The sequence below is a fragment of the Magallana gigas genome, chromosome 9 (assembly GCF_963853765.1).
Source record: "Magallana gigas chromosome 9, xbMagGiga1.1, whole genome shotgun sequence".
In the NCBI taxonomy this organism is placed as follows: Eukaryota; Metazoa; Mollusca; class Bivalvia; order Ostreida; family Ostreidae; genus Magallana; species Magallana gigas.
This window is the reverse complement of record NC_088861.1, coordinates 29,832,435-29,848,314: the sequence shown is the minus strand read 5'-3', so window position 1 is coordinate 29,848,314 and position 15,880 is coordinate 29,832,435. Positions and strand designations below refer to the sequence as shown.

Sequence of the window (15,880 nt, the reverse complement as noted above, 5' to 3'; positions counted from 1 at the left end):
CCACACAAGTTTCAGCTTTCCTGGCTGATTAGTTTCTCAAAAGAAGATTTTTAAAGATTTACTCTATATATTCCTATGACAAACTTTGACTTCCCATTGTGGTCCCACCCTACCCCTGGGGTCATGATTTCCACAACTTTGAGTCTACACTACCTGAGAATGCTTCCACACAAGTTTCAGCTTTTCTGGCTGATTAGTTTCTAAGAAAAAGGTTTTTAAAGATTTACTCTATATATTCCTATGTAAAACTTCAACCCCCCATTGTGGCCCAACCCTACCCCCAGGGGTCATTATTTTCACACTTTGAATCTTCACTACCTGAGAATGCTTCCACACAAGTTTCAGCGTAACATAGACGCCGTTGTAAATACTAGTGATACTGAATTCAATATTATTAATGTTAAGTTTCAAGATATCAACGGTTTTAAAATTTCGTAAAAGGAAAATAACTATTTATACGAATGATTTAAAGACTTCCCCTGCTATATGTAAACTTATGGATGTAGATTTTTATATCCTTTTTAAAGAACAGCTTGGCGCAAGTGAAAAATAAATACAATCTCAGTATATTTTACGTGAAATTGGGAGAAAAATAATTGCCAATGTGAATCATGCTGAGGAAAACCTACAAAGGACTATGTGCGGTATGGTCAAATATCTTCCCCCGATTTCAACCAATTTTTAAATAGTATCGTATAAAAATTAAATCTTCACAAATCATTGTATAGAGGATGCCTATAACTTTAATCTTGATTTTAGTCATCTTTGCTCATTCGTTGGTTATCTATGACGTCACCTAAATGACATAATTCCCGCATATTTGCAAACAAATGAAAATATTCTCATTTTTGCTCTATATTTTGCATTCGGAAGTATAGAGCGCAGGTCTGCTCAAGTGCGAATTTAACATATGTTTTTCTTCAAATAGTTATACACATTATACTAAAAAATGGTACTTGAGCTAGCCTGCGCTCGATGTTTCCCAGTCGAAAAACCATCGGAAAACACCCATATTTTGCTACAAAACATCAATGTTTCAAAATAATGCAATTTTCATGACGTCATTTCTACATTATGACGTCACTTTGGTGATAACCTTCAACACCTTTATTTCCAATATGATTTTAACTATCTTTCACCTTATTTTTGAAGCTCTTTCTAAAACTTTGATTTTGGGGGCAAAAATGCATAAAACCGCACATAGTCCGTTATGTAAATTGAGCTTAAACAGTTTGTTCTATCTTAATAGATAGTTTTATTTCCTAAAAGTTTTTTTCCCATATCCGCCATTTTGTGGGGATAGGCAGTAAACTTTTTTAAGCAACCAAATTCAAACAATTATGGTAGAAATATACAGGGAAAAGTCCAAACATCATAACAAATACAAAGCACAGGAAACTCCAACAAAGGTTTATTTTGCATTAAGAGTGTTATTTGTGTCAAAATACCAAGTCTGGCAAGATGAAATTAATAATGAAAGAACCAAGGCAGTTTGACGCACAACATTTACGCCAACGGGAAACAACTTCTATTAAAATTATTCTCCAGGAGACTATCTGTTTCAAACGACGGACTAGTCAACCATTCATTGCAAACAGCATATAAAGGACGCACTGTCAAAATACCAAGTTCAGATCACCTTAGTTACTGTTGGAGATAAAAAATCCTTCCCCTTTTACAAATGTGATAATCTATTATTTATCTATGCTTAATTATGATACAAACCAATATGTACAAAAATAATACTTATGATGCAGCTGATATTCGGTGTTTCTGAAAATCTCCTTGGAATACAGTGAATAACGTGTTTATTGCCTTCACTGATAAATCCAGAGTAGCAGCAATATGTAATGGATGGTGGAACGTAAGTTCTTTCCAAGATTATATCAGATTGTATTTTGGGAACTGGGTCCCTGCAAACTAGAGGTTTTTTTGTTAAGAGGACTGGATGATTGTGGCCATTTTTAGACGATTTAAATGTCCTTTACAAGGAGAACTTTGCCTAAAGGAATATGAAAAAAAATCCAAATTAAAGCTGACTTTTTGAGATTTCATTCTTTACAAAATTATAAGTTATAGGTACAAAAAGTCATTTCTAACTTCCAAGGAAATCTGGTGGATATATTTTTAACATTCAGCCTCATTTACAATTATGCCTTACGTGTCATTAATTGATTACAGGACAAAACATGTAATTAGTAAGGTGCGTTTGAATCCAGATGTGATATTTTTTTTTAATTATGGAACTAGGATTATAACATTGTCTGCTATATATCAACAAGCAAGCGTAACGTATTATAATTTGAATATTTATCATAATTGCAGAAACCTAACATAACTTTGAAGTTTTGTTGATAAATATCATCTACATCTTATAATTATATTTGGCATTTTGTTTTTATTTCATATAAACATTTGAGTGTTATGATCAATGCTGACTTTGATTTTTTTTTTAAATTGCAGACTTTCTGATATCTTTTTTTATCGGCTACATCTTTGACAATGTATGAATTTCTATGTTCTATGAAAATATATGTTAAAAGCGAAAACAATTGAATAAATTATTGAAGTTTATACATTAAGCTTTAATTTGAATATATAACAGGTTAGCTTACGTAATTTTCGTAAAAAAGTTTGTATAGGTTGATCATAAAAATATATCGCTATTGAATAATGGTTATATATGATACTCTCATCCAAGTGCATATTTCACATTTAGAATTATCAAACTATTACCAACAGGAATGCACACTGATATTCCATTTACTGATTGAACACATTTCGAGTAAAGGTTGCAAGTAACAGTTCCACAGTTTGTGTTTACCTAAAAATCAAAGTTACAAAAAGAAATAAATTAGGTAACAAGAAAAAAGAGTAAAGGTTGCATGGAACAACTCCACAAGTTTTGTTTACCTTTGAATCAAAGTTTCAAAAAGAAATAAATTAGGTATCAAGAAAAAAAGAGTATATTTTTAAATACTAAATTGAGGTTACGTTCATAGGACTGTAAACAATATAGTTAAAGATATTTTCAAGATATATACTTTTTAAAAATAAAACAAATTTAAATAGTTTTTTATGTTATTGATTAAAGGGATTTTTGTCTCACTGTTTAAGTCTACTACTTGTGCAAATTATATATCATTGACCTTACGTTACGTTAAAATCACCTAGTCTATACAAGAGGAAAATCATTTCGAAATTAGTGCAACAATTTAATAAAAAGTAATATTGAGAACATTTTTGTGTTGTAAAGGACACAAATATTTCTGTTATGCACGTTAAGAGCGTATATGACAAAATTTCCATGAGAGGCATACGCTACTCTCTGTTTCAATCGAAACTTTTTTTTATAAATAGTTCATCTGTTGCAGAAGTCAAATATCTCACGTAAACCTTTGCTGACTGTAACATAAGTTAAATGCATTTGCATCAAAATTTGTGATATAAATGAATTTGCAACTGATCAAAACAAAAAACAAAATAATCGGTACTTACTGGATGTGGTATTTCTCTGTAGACATAGTTATCGTCGTTTATCAGGAGAGAGTGCTATTCTTCCATCCACCGTTCAGCTCACAAACCAGTTGCCTGCGGTTGTAATTAATAGACAAACACGCGCCGTAGGTCTCACATTCCAATAAACACTTTTGCCGCCCGAATTTGTTTAAAACCGTTAAAGGGGTCATTGGGAGCTTCTTTCCGAACTCATATGCTTCTTTCATTGCTGTAGCTATTGGGCTGCAGATGCATGAAATAGAAACGAAACAAATTAAAGATATACGCCTTTTTCATTCATATCCATTTTTTTTGGGCAAATTAAATTGACCAAAACGACTACAACAGTGTTTAGAATATTTCATAGTCAATTTGGGCAATGCGTGTTTCTGTTTTTAAATAAAATCACAGAGCCCACATTCGTATTTTCTTTCTTTGTTTACTTCGGTTAAATCTGATTGGTTACGTTATTGCATCACTTTCAAGTGTTACGTTTCTGGGAGCAGAAAAGTATAAAATTATATGTTTAGATTGGTTTTATTCGTTATACTCTGAGTATTTGATGACATAAAAAGGATTTATGTGGCTTTTCGTTAAAGGTATTTAAGTTTGCTCTTCCATTGATGTTATCAGCTGCGGAAATGTCGCTTTACATTAAAAAATTATCAATAGACAAAAAGGTAAAAAACTTAAAGCTTGAAATCTTTTGTAAGATTTGGACTTTTATTCTTACTTTTTTTTAAAAAGTGGAGTGACAATACCATTAATTTTGATAAACCACCCTATCTCACGGCTGTACTTTGTTTTCGGAAGATATAATATGAAAAAATATTCTTAACCAGTCGTAAATATTTCTATGGTCAAAATTTAAACTAACTAAAGATATCACAACGGTAATTGTTATGATTTTATAACACTATAGAGGGGAAACAAATTCTTAAAAATCAGTTTGTTTTTCTCTTGACAAAATATTTGGTTGTTATTTGTTACCTATCTCAACAGCTAACCCCCCAAAAAGGACACACGATTCGACATTTTCTCAAAATATTTAGCTCCGAACAGGTCACGCTCAAAACCACGTATTTTCCGCTTGTATGTGAACAGACTGCACACTCTCCAGGAAGCTGCTGCATGTGTCTGGAAAGAAGTAATCCCAATGAAAAATGATCAGCATCTTACAAAATACATAAAATATCCTTCAGTGGTACTAAGTTTTTTTTTAAACTGAGTAAAGGCAAATGTAAAAATTCAGTCAATGAAAAAAATATTTCTGAAGTATATATGGAACTACGATTGGCAAAGTTCATTTTGATTGGTCGATTACCAGTGTGATACCTTTAAGGGAATATAAAAATGTCAGCTCATTTTCAAATTTGTACCTGAGAATTCCCAATCAACTGTCACTAAATACCTAAAACCCTATCGTCAAGCTCCCTCTATTTCTTCAGTTATTGAGGACTTCTCTCCCTTACTCAGATTGAAGAAAATAGGACAGCAGTTTTCTTGACGTTTAAACGATGGAGCACAGAGTAAGCTTTGAACAAGCAGGATATTACATGCAAAAAAAATAATGAATGTATAAATTGTTTTAACATCCAATTTAATATTTAGAACCTGCAATCCATGAATTTAAAAATAATAATAATTTTCGTAATATTGGAATGTAAAAGCCAATTTTATAATGCCTTTTTTCAGTATTACATATGTAACAAATTGAGATCACGAATGACATATCTTTGCACATGTAAATCTGTACCAAAAAAAACATGCGTTAAAAAAAATTCAAATTTTTAATTATGTACGCCATTTCAAACATTATTGGACCGGCATATTTATTCACTGCTTTACAAATGTACAATTTTAAGTGAAAGGGAGTGTTAGAACGTCAAACCGGTGTTTAATGGAAACTATTTTGTTCATAACAAAAAATTAATATCATTTTTGTATTTTGCTGCACTAAAAATATTGAGGTAATATTGCACAATTAATTAACCAAGATTCTGATTGGCTGAATAGTTTATAACTATCCAACAGTTAAAACTTTTACAGATTTTTCAGAGCGGCTTGGTGATAATGTTTTAAGTAATAAAAACCAATTTTACAGCCATTAAACAATGCGTTACAATCCTAGGTAAATTATTCAATCATATATGAATTTGCAAAGATCATAATAATATGTCTTTGGCTAAAATATAGAATTCTAAAAATGTTAAGAGTACTGTTTCCCTCTTCGAAACACACATAAGTTTTCTTCCAGTTGATGTTTATCAAAGCACAAAACAATGTTTCAATACGCAGGGATGTTAAGGGAGTATATTGGCAATTAAGCGTCTTATTTTGACTGTTATATTTACAATCGTGAGATTGAATAACTGTTTTGAATCAGGTCAAAAACTTGGTATTATCCTTTGAAATAGATGTAAATGCAATAAAATCGAGCATTACATTACTGCCACATCGGTGCATTATCACGTGACAACTATAAATAGCTTACGTATGTTCCTCAACATAAAATGAGATAGAACAACACTACCCTGCGGTTTCCAAAATACAATAAACATACCAAGTGAAGGTAAAACATCTCAGTTTGATCAAAACCGCTGCTAGAATCCTATGTTTTCTTAACTATATATTTATTCATCCGGTTCTCGAAAAACCTTCCCAACTTGTATACAATTTACATGGAAAACGGTACTTTGCATCAGAACAACACAAAACATAGGATTCTAGCAGCATTTTTTAACTTAAGCATTGATGAAACTATCGATAAGTGTAAAACTTGAAGTTCAATATATACGGGTTATTGTTGTTCTAGTCGGATTTTTATATCGTAAACAACGACAGTGGAAAGCCTGACCAAGAAACAAAAGCAAATTTATATACCTTTAAGCGAATGATTGATAAAATTAACATCTCTTACAGTATTATTATGTTCAATTCTCAATAAATCACACCGAAATACTTTATTAGATTCCTTGGATTACTTCTTTTTTTAATCTGTTTACAATGTTCTCCGATCAAATTTACACGACATTCAGTTTCCAGTCAAGACGTCATCAAAGTGTAAACCTCCGTAATACAGTCTAGTTTGTGATAAAATTGTCTTCGGTATTTTTTTATATATTTTTATGTCTATGTTTCGTTGCTTAAATATTTGAATATGTACTCAATAACTAAGATTTGTGATTTCACAGAATTACATGTAACTCAAACTTCATATGCTTTCTTAACACCCCCGCAAAATAGTATACCGAATACATCGTTCCAATTTTGCCGTCAAAACAACACTTGTTTGTCGTTGCATATAGCTTTATTATAACAATTATTTTATAAAACATATATCGATTTTCAAAAAATCGCATCTTAGTGATGCTTTTCTGTTCGATCCATATTTGGGAAAAAACTACAAAGTAATTAATAAGAAGAAATAAACATCTGTGCAAATCCTTTTAAAGTAAAATTGTCTCGACAGCCGTATAAAAATAAACAAATAAACACAAATTTTACACGTCATAAACAATAAAATTGAAAGTTCTCCGTTGTCACAAATCTCCAGTACGAGCACAAGAAAGGGTCATCCTGTGAGGAAACAGACTAGAGATGAGTACGACTGGCATGGAGTGAGACAGTAGCAGACAAGTATTATCATGGCGATGGACTGCCAGATACTGATTAAATGCCTTATCTAATTAAACAATAAACATGTTTTGAGAAACATCATTGATATACCTTACATAAATATATGCTAGGTCAAATTAACTTAAATATAATCTTATGACAACAACAGCACGCAGTATAGCTGTCGGAAAAATACAAGTACATCATACATCTATATTCCAGGATAAAACACACACACATTCGATAGGTGACCATACAGGAACATGGTCGAGCAATCACCTTTGTTGAACAGTTCTACCGCGTTAAACCAGTATGTCAAAAAGTAACAAAAATACTTATTATAAACTCAACAGTAATGTAAAAAAAAACTAAGCTGTAGTTATATTACAAAATCATCAAATAGTTCAGCTTACCCATAATAGGAGAAAGGTTCACTAAAACCCTAACTGCTTATAGCTACCATGGAGAAATCGCGGGGCCACTATCTGCAAGCACTGCAATGCGGCAGTTTAAATAAAGTAATTAAACAAAATAAAAAGAATTGACCAATACTGTAGCTGACACCGTGTTCAGAGAGGTATACTACGGGTATAAGTTAAAAAGAACTTTTTAAACAAGAGATGTTTGTGAAACACTTATGCCCCCCTCCCTTGGAAACATCCACATAGAAAATGAACGTAAACTGCAAATAATTGGAATTTTTCTAAGTCCAAGGGGCAAACTCTGTTGAAAATTGCACAATTGTACCCAATATCGAACTTGACCTAGATATTATCACAGTTAATCTTTATACCAAATTTCATTTCAACATATGCAACTTCTGTGATGAAAATGAACGAAAACTGCAAATAAATAGAATTGTTCTATGTCCAAGGGGCATAACTCTGTTGAAAATTGCTCTATCATACTTAAAATCAAACTTGAAATAGATTTTAATTATATAGACCTGTATTTTAAATTTCATATCAATGTGTGCATCCTCTGCGAAAAAAAATAAAGGAAAATGGCAAATAAATAGAATTGTCTACGTCAAAGGGACATAACTCTGTTGAAAATTGCTTAATTGTACCCAAAATCGAACTTGACCTAGATATTATCATGATACACCTGTATACCAAATTTCATTTCAATATGTCCTCTGCAAAGAAAATGAACGAAAACTGTTAGTTGACCGACCGACCGACTGACTGACATACCGACAGACAGACAGAAGTAAAGCAATATGTCCTCCCTTCTTCGAAAGGGATGGGGGGGGGGGGGCATTAAAGGGCCATTTTAGAGGTTTCCTAAAGGATACTTATACGTAATAAATGTAACAATAGAAATATATTTTGTGACAAAAATCAACATTTATAAAACATCAATATATATTTACAACTAAAGAATTCGAAAATGTTTAATGACAAATGACACCAGCATCTTCGGAATGAGAACAGCCATGGTACCCAAAACCTGCGAAAGAGCACTTTGCAAGAGATGTCTCTCTACCTCCACAGTCGACATTCCTCATCCAAATCTGTCCACTTCCTTCACCAAAGCGCGCCGATGAGACGGCCTCTGCAGCACTTTGAAAAGAATACAAACATGAGTGACATCAAAGATATTGCTGAGAGAAATCTTATCTAGGTTTATGTGATAGATAAATTGACAAACGTATATTTTGTTCGGCTTTACAAATTTAAGGCTTTTTAAATGTATGTTAAGGAGTTTAATTGGTTAACAGATCACCCAGTCAGATCTTTCTTAAATTTTTGAAATATACTATTTTTGGTCCTTAACTAATGTTAAGTAAAGAAATTTTTGTCTACCGAGGGTAAAACAGTCTAAGAATCGCCACAACCATCAAATCCTCATTAACGCAATGAAAAGCAAATAAAAAAATGATATAAAGTTTGCTTATTTTCTATAAATTTGTTCGTTCTCTGATTGATAAAAATGCTCATGTTGAATGTTTGTTTTCATTAAGTAATGACAAAAAATTATTGAATAACATACATATGCAATAAAACCAGAATTTCATGGAATGTGCATGCATTGCAATTTTAAAGATTTTTTTTTTATATTTGTCTTATTTTGATTTGTTTTTTAATTGAAATCCCTTTACTTTCCTCTTCTCGTAAAGTAATAGAAGCAATTAAAACGAAAAACATTCTTTTGATATATTAAGAGATGTTCTGCTTTTTATTGTTTATTTAAAGGCATTGGCAAAATTGTTTTTCTATACCCAGACATATAAATCATATCTGTTAGAGAAACCGTTCAATACTCAAAAAATTGTTTTATAGTTGTTACCCATTATATCCCAGCATTCTACAAACAACTCTGGCGTCATCATTGTCCCACCAATCATCACAGACAGTCCCCTCTGTGTTTCCTAGTGTCACAATTATAGTTCCTTCTCTCGATGTCGAGCCTCCAGCCAAACGTACGGAGACTATTTCAATTGTAAACATGTATAAAGAAAATTATAACAATTAATTGTTCATATTAATCATATCTAGTAGAATAACAGAATTGTTTATATGTTTGTTGCTGTTGATTTGATATTCAATGCAATACTATAAAATGGGAGGAATATTTTTACATAGGAATAGCATCAGTTTAATGATAAATTGGATATAAAGTTACAAAAAAGTTACAGAAAAAAACACATACAACATACAACTCCGACGTCCTCTGCGTGTTGACAGTCATGCACCATATATCCGTTGTGGACACAACATCCAATGAAAGTTTCTGGGCCTCTACATTTAACATCATCTAAAACGATATTTCCTGAGCCTTGGCCATATTGGGCACTCTGTTTTTGAATAGCACCGGACCTTCAAAAGGACACATAAATAAATAGCTACATATCCTATTACAGATGAAAATTTACAATATTCAAGAATTAAAAATAATTTTTCATAACATTAAAAAAGATTAAAATTTCTTATCAAAATAGATTATTAACACAATTTGGATAAAATCTGTTTAAAATATTCATAGTAAAATCAAATGCTATTTATAAATAGCAAAAATATTCTGCCAAATGGACTTTAATGAAATTTAATATTCTGAACGCGCACGCACGCACGCACGCAGGCACACACACACAAACACACACATCATACGGGGCATTAAAAAACATTCTAAGTTTAGTTTGTTCAATTCCGTTTCGTTGATTTGGTTTGGTTTTGTTAAACCCCTGTCACTACGGAGCTGCGTCCTCCTTAAATAATGTAAAACGCCAAGGTAAACGCAGTAGAGTCTCCAACAGCGCATTTACAATTCAACGGCATCTTGGACTTTAATGAAATTTAATATTCTGAACGCGCACGCACGCACGCACGCACGCACGCAGGCACACACACACACAAACACACACATCATACCGGGCATTAAAAAACATTCTAAGTTTAGTTTGTTCAATTCCGTTTCGTTGATTTGGTTTGGTTTTGTTAAACCCCTGTCACTACAGAGCTGCGTCCTCCTTAAATAATGTAAAACGCCAAGGTAAACGCAGTAGAGTCTCCAACAGCGCAGTAACAATTCAACGGCATCTTCGTCCGTCGCGGTGGGATCGCCTTGAACATTTAAGAACGCCGTGCGACGGTGCGCACTTTGAACATGCACAAAGTACGCGCCGTGGCTCGGCGTTCTGATAATCACGCCGTAGAAGCGTAGTGAAGTCGCCGTGACAGCGCCGTAAGGTCACCAACAGCGCCACGAGAGTTCCGTCGGCGCGCTCAAGGAACGCAGCTATTCGCAGTGTAGACGCAGTGATAAGTCAATTGTGCTTGCACGGAGACCTCACGGAGTCCTTTGGAATCTCACTGCGTCTCTATCGCGCTCTCACTGCGCATCCACAGCGTTTGAACAAGTTGTTTTCCATTTGGCTGCATTCACACAGCGACCCCAAAGAGCTGTAGCTGCGTTCATCGCGCTCTCGTGACATTTCTTCTGCGTTTCTACCGCGCTCCCTCGGCGTTTCTAGTGCGTTGTCATCAAGACCACAAAAACTCGAAAAATGACTGTTGTACAATAGCAAGCGATGTTATAATTATCAAACTGGATGTAGATGACTATGTAAAAAGCAGCATTTGCTAATATTCAAAGACCTACCAATTGACGTAGATGGAATTCACGCCATTTGGTTCTGATGTTTTTACATCTTTTCTATTTTTTCTAACAACTAATAACGGATCTTTTTTTGTAGACCTGACTACTTAGAGTTTAATCCTAGTCCTTCACAAATTGTTTAGAAGTAACTATGTTTAAATTACAATGTACCTTTTCATAAAATCAAAACAATTTTTAATCATTTATTTACTAGTTGTAAATTCTTGTTTGTTTTCCATACAATTTCACAAATTAATATTAACCTACCAAGAAGTAAAGAACGTCTTGTGAGCGCAATCAGCGCACAGAGAACGCCGTAGACGCGGGGTAAAAATTCATAGCACGTCATAAGGGCTCGGCGAAGATTCAGCGAAAGCGCAGTTAATCGCCAAGTAGAACTCCGTGGAAACGCAGTTACACGCCATGGGAGCTCCGTACGAACGCCTCGGTCCCCGTGACGACTCCACTTGTAAAATTTTCAAATAAAACTGAACATTTTTTCTCAATTTTCCTTGCGATCCTTCGGCGATCCCATGAATTTTGCAACGCCGTGAACACGCCGTGGGGACGCAGCTTGGTGTGACAGGGCCTTTAGTTTTGTTTCGTTTCTTATTTGGCTTCATTCCGTTTGGTTCCGATTCCTTTTAATTGATTTTGTTTCGTTTCGATTTTTAGGTTGACGTGGCGTTGGTTTTGTTTCATTGCGATTTATGGGTTCATTTTGTTTGATTTCGTTTTGTTTGTCTGTCGGTCGGTCGGTATGTTGGTCGGTGCACCAAGTTTCCGTTCATTTTCTTCGCAGATGATGAATATGTTAAAACGAAATTTGGTATGCAGGTTTATCATGATAATATCTAAGAACAGGTTGATATTGGGTACAATCAAGCAATTTTCGACAGAGTTATGGCCCTTTGACGTAGAAAAATTCCAGTTATTTGCAGTTTTTGTTTATTTTCTTCGTAGAGGATGCACATATTGATATGAAATTTGGTATACAGGTTTATCTTATTAACATCTAGGTAGTTTGATTTTGAGTATGATCGAGCAGTTTTTGACAGTGTTATGCCCCTTGGACGTGGAGAGTTTCCATTTATTTGCAGTTTTCGTTCATTTTCTTCGCAGAAGTTGCACAAATTGAAATGAAATTTGGTATACAGATTAATTATGATAATATCTAGCTCATGTTCGATATTGGGAACTATTGTGCAATTTTGGACAAAGTAATGCCCCTTGGACTTCAAAAAATTCCAATAATTTGCAGTTAACTTTCATTTTCTTTGTGGATGTTTCCAAGGGAGGTGGCATAATTTCACAAACATCTCCTGTTGCTGCAATGTCGCTACATTAATATCCTGAATTAATCTAAAAAGCATTTTATTGTTTAAATGACCGGTGCGATATATTGAACCCCTCTTCGATTTTCACCAATACATAACAATGGACACACGGCGAATGCAACCAGTCGGCAGGAGATGATTCTTCCTACTAACAGGTTGGGCACACTTACCGCATTGAGGAAAGATTACGCTAAACGGGAACTATTCCCCGTTTCATTAGTAAAAAAACTCCCGCAAATGCGATGTATGCCAAATAAATAAAAAATCCAATTTAAGTAAAAATAAGCCCATGAGAAATGCAATGTTGTGCAAAGGTACTTTATGCAACTGACCTTCGTTGCCTAAAACTTTTGTCCTTCACAGCTGCAAACGATATAAGACGATTTTGAACTCGTGAAAATCGTGAGTATTCTTGCATTGGTCGTATATTTTTCTCTGATAGCTTGCTTTTACTGCCTAAAATCCCCAAAATTTCAGAGTTTTGTGTTCAATGAGTTGACAAACCTTGACCATGCAAGAAAAATTTAAAAATAAATGCAGAAATTGTTCTTTATTTTGGATTAAAAAATTTGATCTCGGGAAAACCATGAAGACTACGGAAACTTGTAACAGCAATGCTTTTAACACATATCGTAAACTACAATTCAATAGGAAATAATATAAATCTATGTTTATTTAGAAGAAACTTCATTCCAAAACAAAACAATGATGAGAGAAATTATTGTTCCATATCCTTATTAAAAATGAAATAAATATTGAACGAATAATTCTATGTACTACTGAACATGTGTACAGAATAACCACATTAATATCCATAGAGGCTACTGTTAGAAATTTGTTGAATAGATTTTGTTTGTAACTGGATTTCACTGAAACGTAGCTGTGAATGTTAAAATTTGAAGCATACGAAAAAGTGGGTCCTTGTTGATAATAAAATGTAAATAATATTCTTGCAGTTATTGTTCAGTTAAAAGAAAACAAGACGTGAATGGAAAAACATGTCAAAATCCCGCATTTGCGGGAATGTTTTTATTACTGAAACGGGGAATAGTTCCCGTTTAGCGTAAACATTCCTCAATGCAATAAGTGTGCCCAACCTGACTAAAGTCAGTCCAAAGATATTGCTTCCATCACCTTTTGATGATTTTTAGTAAAAATACACATACCTGTGAAAGAAATACAGTTGAAATCAATAAAAGGGAATAAATCCAAGATACCTTCATTGATCAATTATCATTTTTCACTCATAAAATTTCACAGGAACGAGAACAAATTTCTTACGGAGATTTAAAATTGCAAAATGTTTACATATTTCCTCCATTCGGAAGTACTCGGGATACCTTGCGCAATTTTTCAACGCTTTCATCCTGGCTTTTTTATGCAATACAAAATCCCCGTAAAATTTCTATTTTTGGATGTGTATTTAAACCTGAAGCGGTAGGGTGGGCGTTTCAAAATCAATCTGGACAATTTCCATACTAGTGGATGAATGTAGTTTAATTACAAAGATATTTATGATTATCGAAATATCAAGCAAAAAGTGGTGGAAGCAAAAACTCGGGACAGAGTATAGTCACCTGATCCCACCTCTTTCTTTTTAGTGATCCGTATTTGCTCGGTTTAGAATTTTTATTTTGCTATGCGGATTTTTGAGGCGGTTGACAGTTTGTTATTGTCATTTTTCATCAAAATCTTGATCACAAACCATCTGAATCCTTGAACAATATCAGCTACTTATAAGGTTGTCGTATTATGGTAAAAGTACATAAATTGATAATTTTTGTTTACCATGCATATCCCAATTGACGGCAAACAACCTGAGCGTCTATATCATCAAACCAATCATCACAGACTGTTCCCCAACTGCTGTTATACCAAACTTCAACACGTCCCTCACCAGAGTAGTTCCCACCAATAAGTCTAACATCTATAACCAAGAAACGGTACAAATCAACATAGGATAATAACAACAAACTTAACATATGTAATATAATTAAACATATATCCATAACTTGGACATTACGTGGCAACGAAGGCTGTCGGTATAAAATCGATTACATCTAAATAAGAGAGAAATAAACATCAGAATTTTGATTTTTTTTTTGATTTTTGTAATCTCTTTTTACTAGAATATTACGTGTTCTCTGTCATTTTCCTTCAACTTCTTCCTTATTTAATTTTTGTTGTCAGTTCTAACTGCTGTTAGATGATAGATATGTAAATCAATTACGCAAATTTAAAAAATGGTAAAAACGGAGAGTTGGATATATTGTCTGCTTTATCTTAAAAATGAACATCTTCTGAGAGTGAAAAAACATGCGTTAACACAAAAATACACTCACCAGTAACTTCCAATGAGATCTTAGGCTTGTTGTATGTTCTCCATCCTGATTCTGTGTCTATATGTGTGCGGTTATTCCATTGGCAGTAGTGCCGACACATCCCTGTCTGAAAGTTAAAGCTGAAGAAACGACATTTATCGACACATAACATGGCGCAGCCAATGATAGAATCTGAGTGTCTAGTGCCCAATAGAGGGTCGGACAAAACTTTGTTGTTTAACGTTGGATTGGCAATAAAATGATATTCGGACATCGTGCCTTCAGATAATGAAAAAAATAAAAACAGCAACTGACGATGATAAGGTAACATTATTTCTTAGATATAAGTATAATTGTATTTTTGAAGACTGGGCTCTCTACACCACCGCGCGTTTGCGTAAAGTTTCATCCAACGACGGATTTTAAATATTAATAGTGTGTTCTGTGTCATGGAGCAGTACTCGTTAAATTCTGATTGGCCGATCTAAAAATTTGTTGGCGAGGGTTACTTTTCAATACACATTGATTCTTATATTGTTTCGCATCTAATTTATAGCGGGTGATGTTAATTTAATTTGTATGTTTAATTGAGATGAAATGTTAACGGAATACAATTAATTGTAGCTATTAAGTTTCACAATAGCATTTTTACTTTGTTTTTCTACACTTTTAATAATTCTTTTACGTAACTATGGTGAGTATACGATGAATCTATGGTCTAGCTTTAAAATTCTCAGCATAAACATTTCAAGAATTGCATTTAAAATGATAGTCCAAACCTGGTTTTAATAGAACTAGCAGGTAAATACAAAACTACAAAAATACCAATATATAGTTACAGTGCACACAACATGTTTTGAATTGTACTACCTTTTTGGGTATTTCTTAAAATCTAATATTTGAAAGCTCAACTTTTGATACTTTGAGCTAACAGTTACAATGATTGAATTTGTAATTGCTAAAGAAAAATGATATTTATGATGTTGTTTTACACATGTACATTGT

The 15,880-nt window shown here is 33.4% G+C and overlaps 1 long non-coding RNA gene across 1 annotated transcript in view; it reads right to left on the bottom strand.

Moving 5' to 3' along the window:
* The window catches only part of LOC117685402 (uncharacterized), a 39,295-nt gene extending 24,021 nt beyond the window's left edge, over positions 1-15,274 (bottom strand). The window contains exons 1-2 of the long non-coding RNA XR_010709066.1: positions 14,897-15,274; positions 14,343-14,481 (exon numbers count right to left, since the gene is read on the bottom strand). This is a non-coding gene — a long non-coding RNA (uncharacterized lncRNA). The remainder of the gene's footprint in view (positions 1-14,342; positions 14,482-14,896) is intronic.
* Between the last annotated feature and the right edge of the window lie 606 nt (positions 15,275-15,880).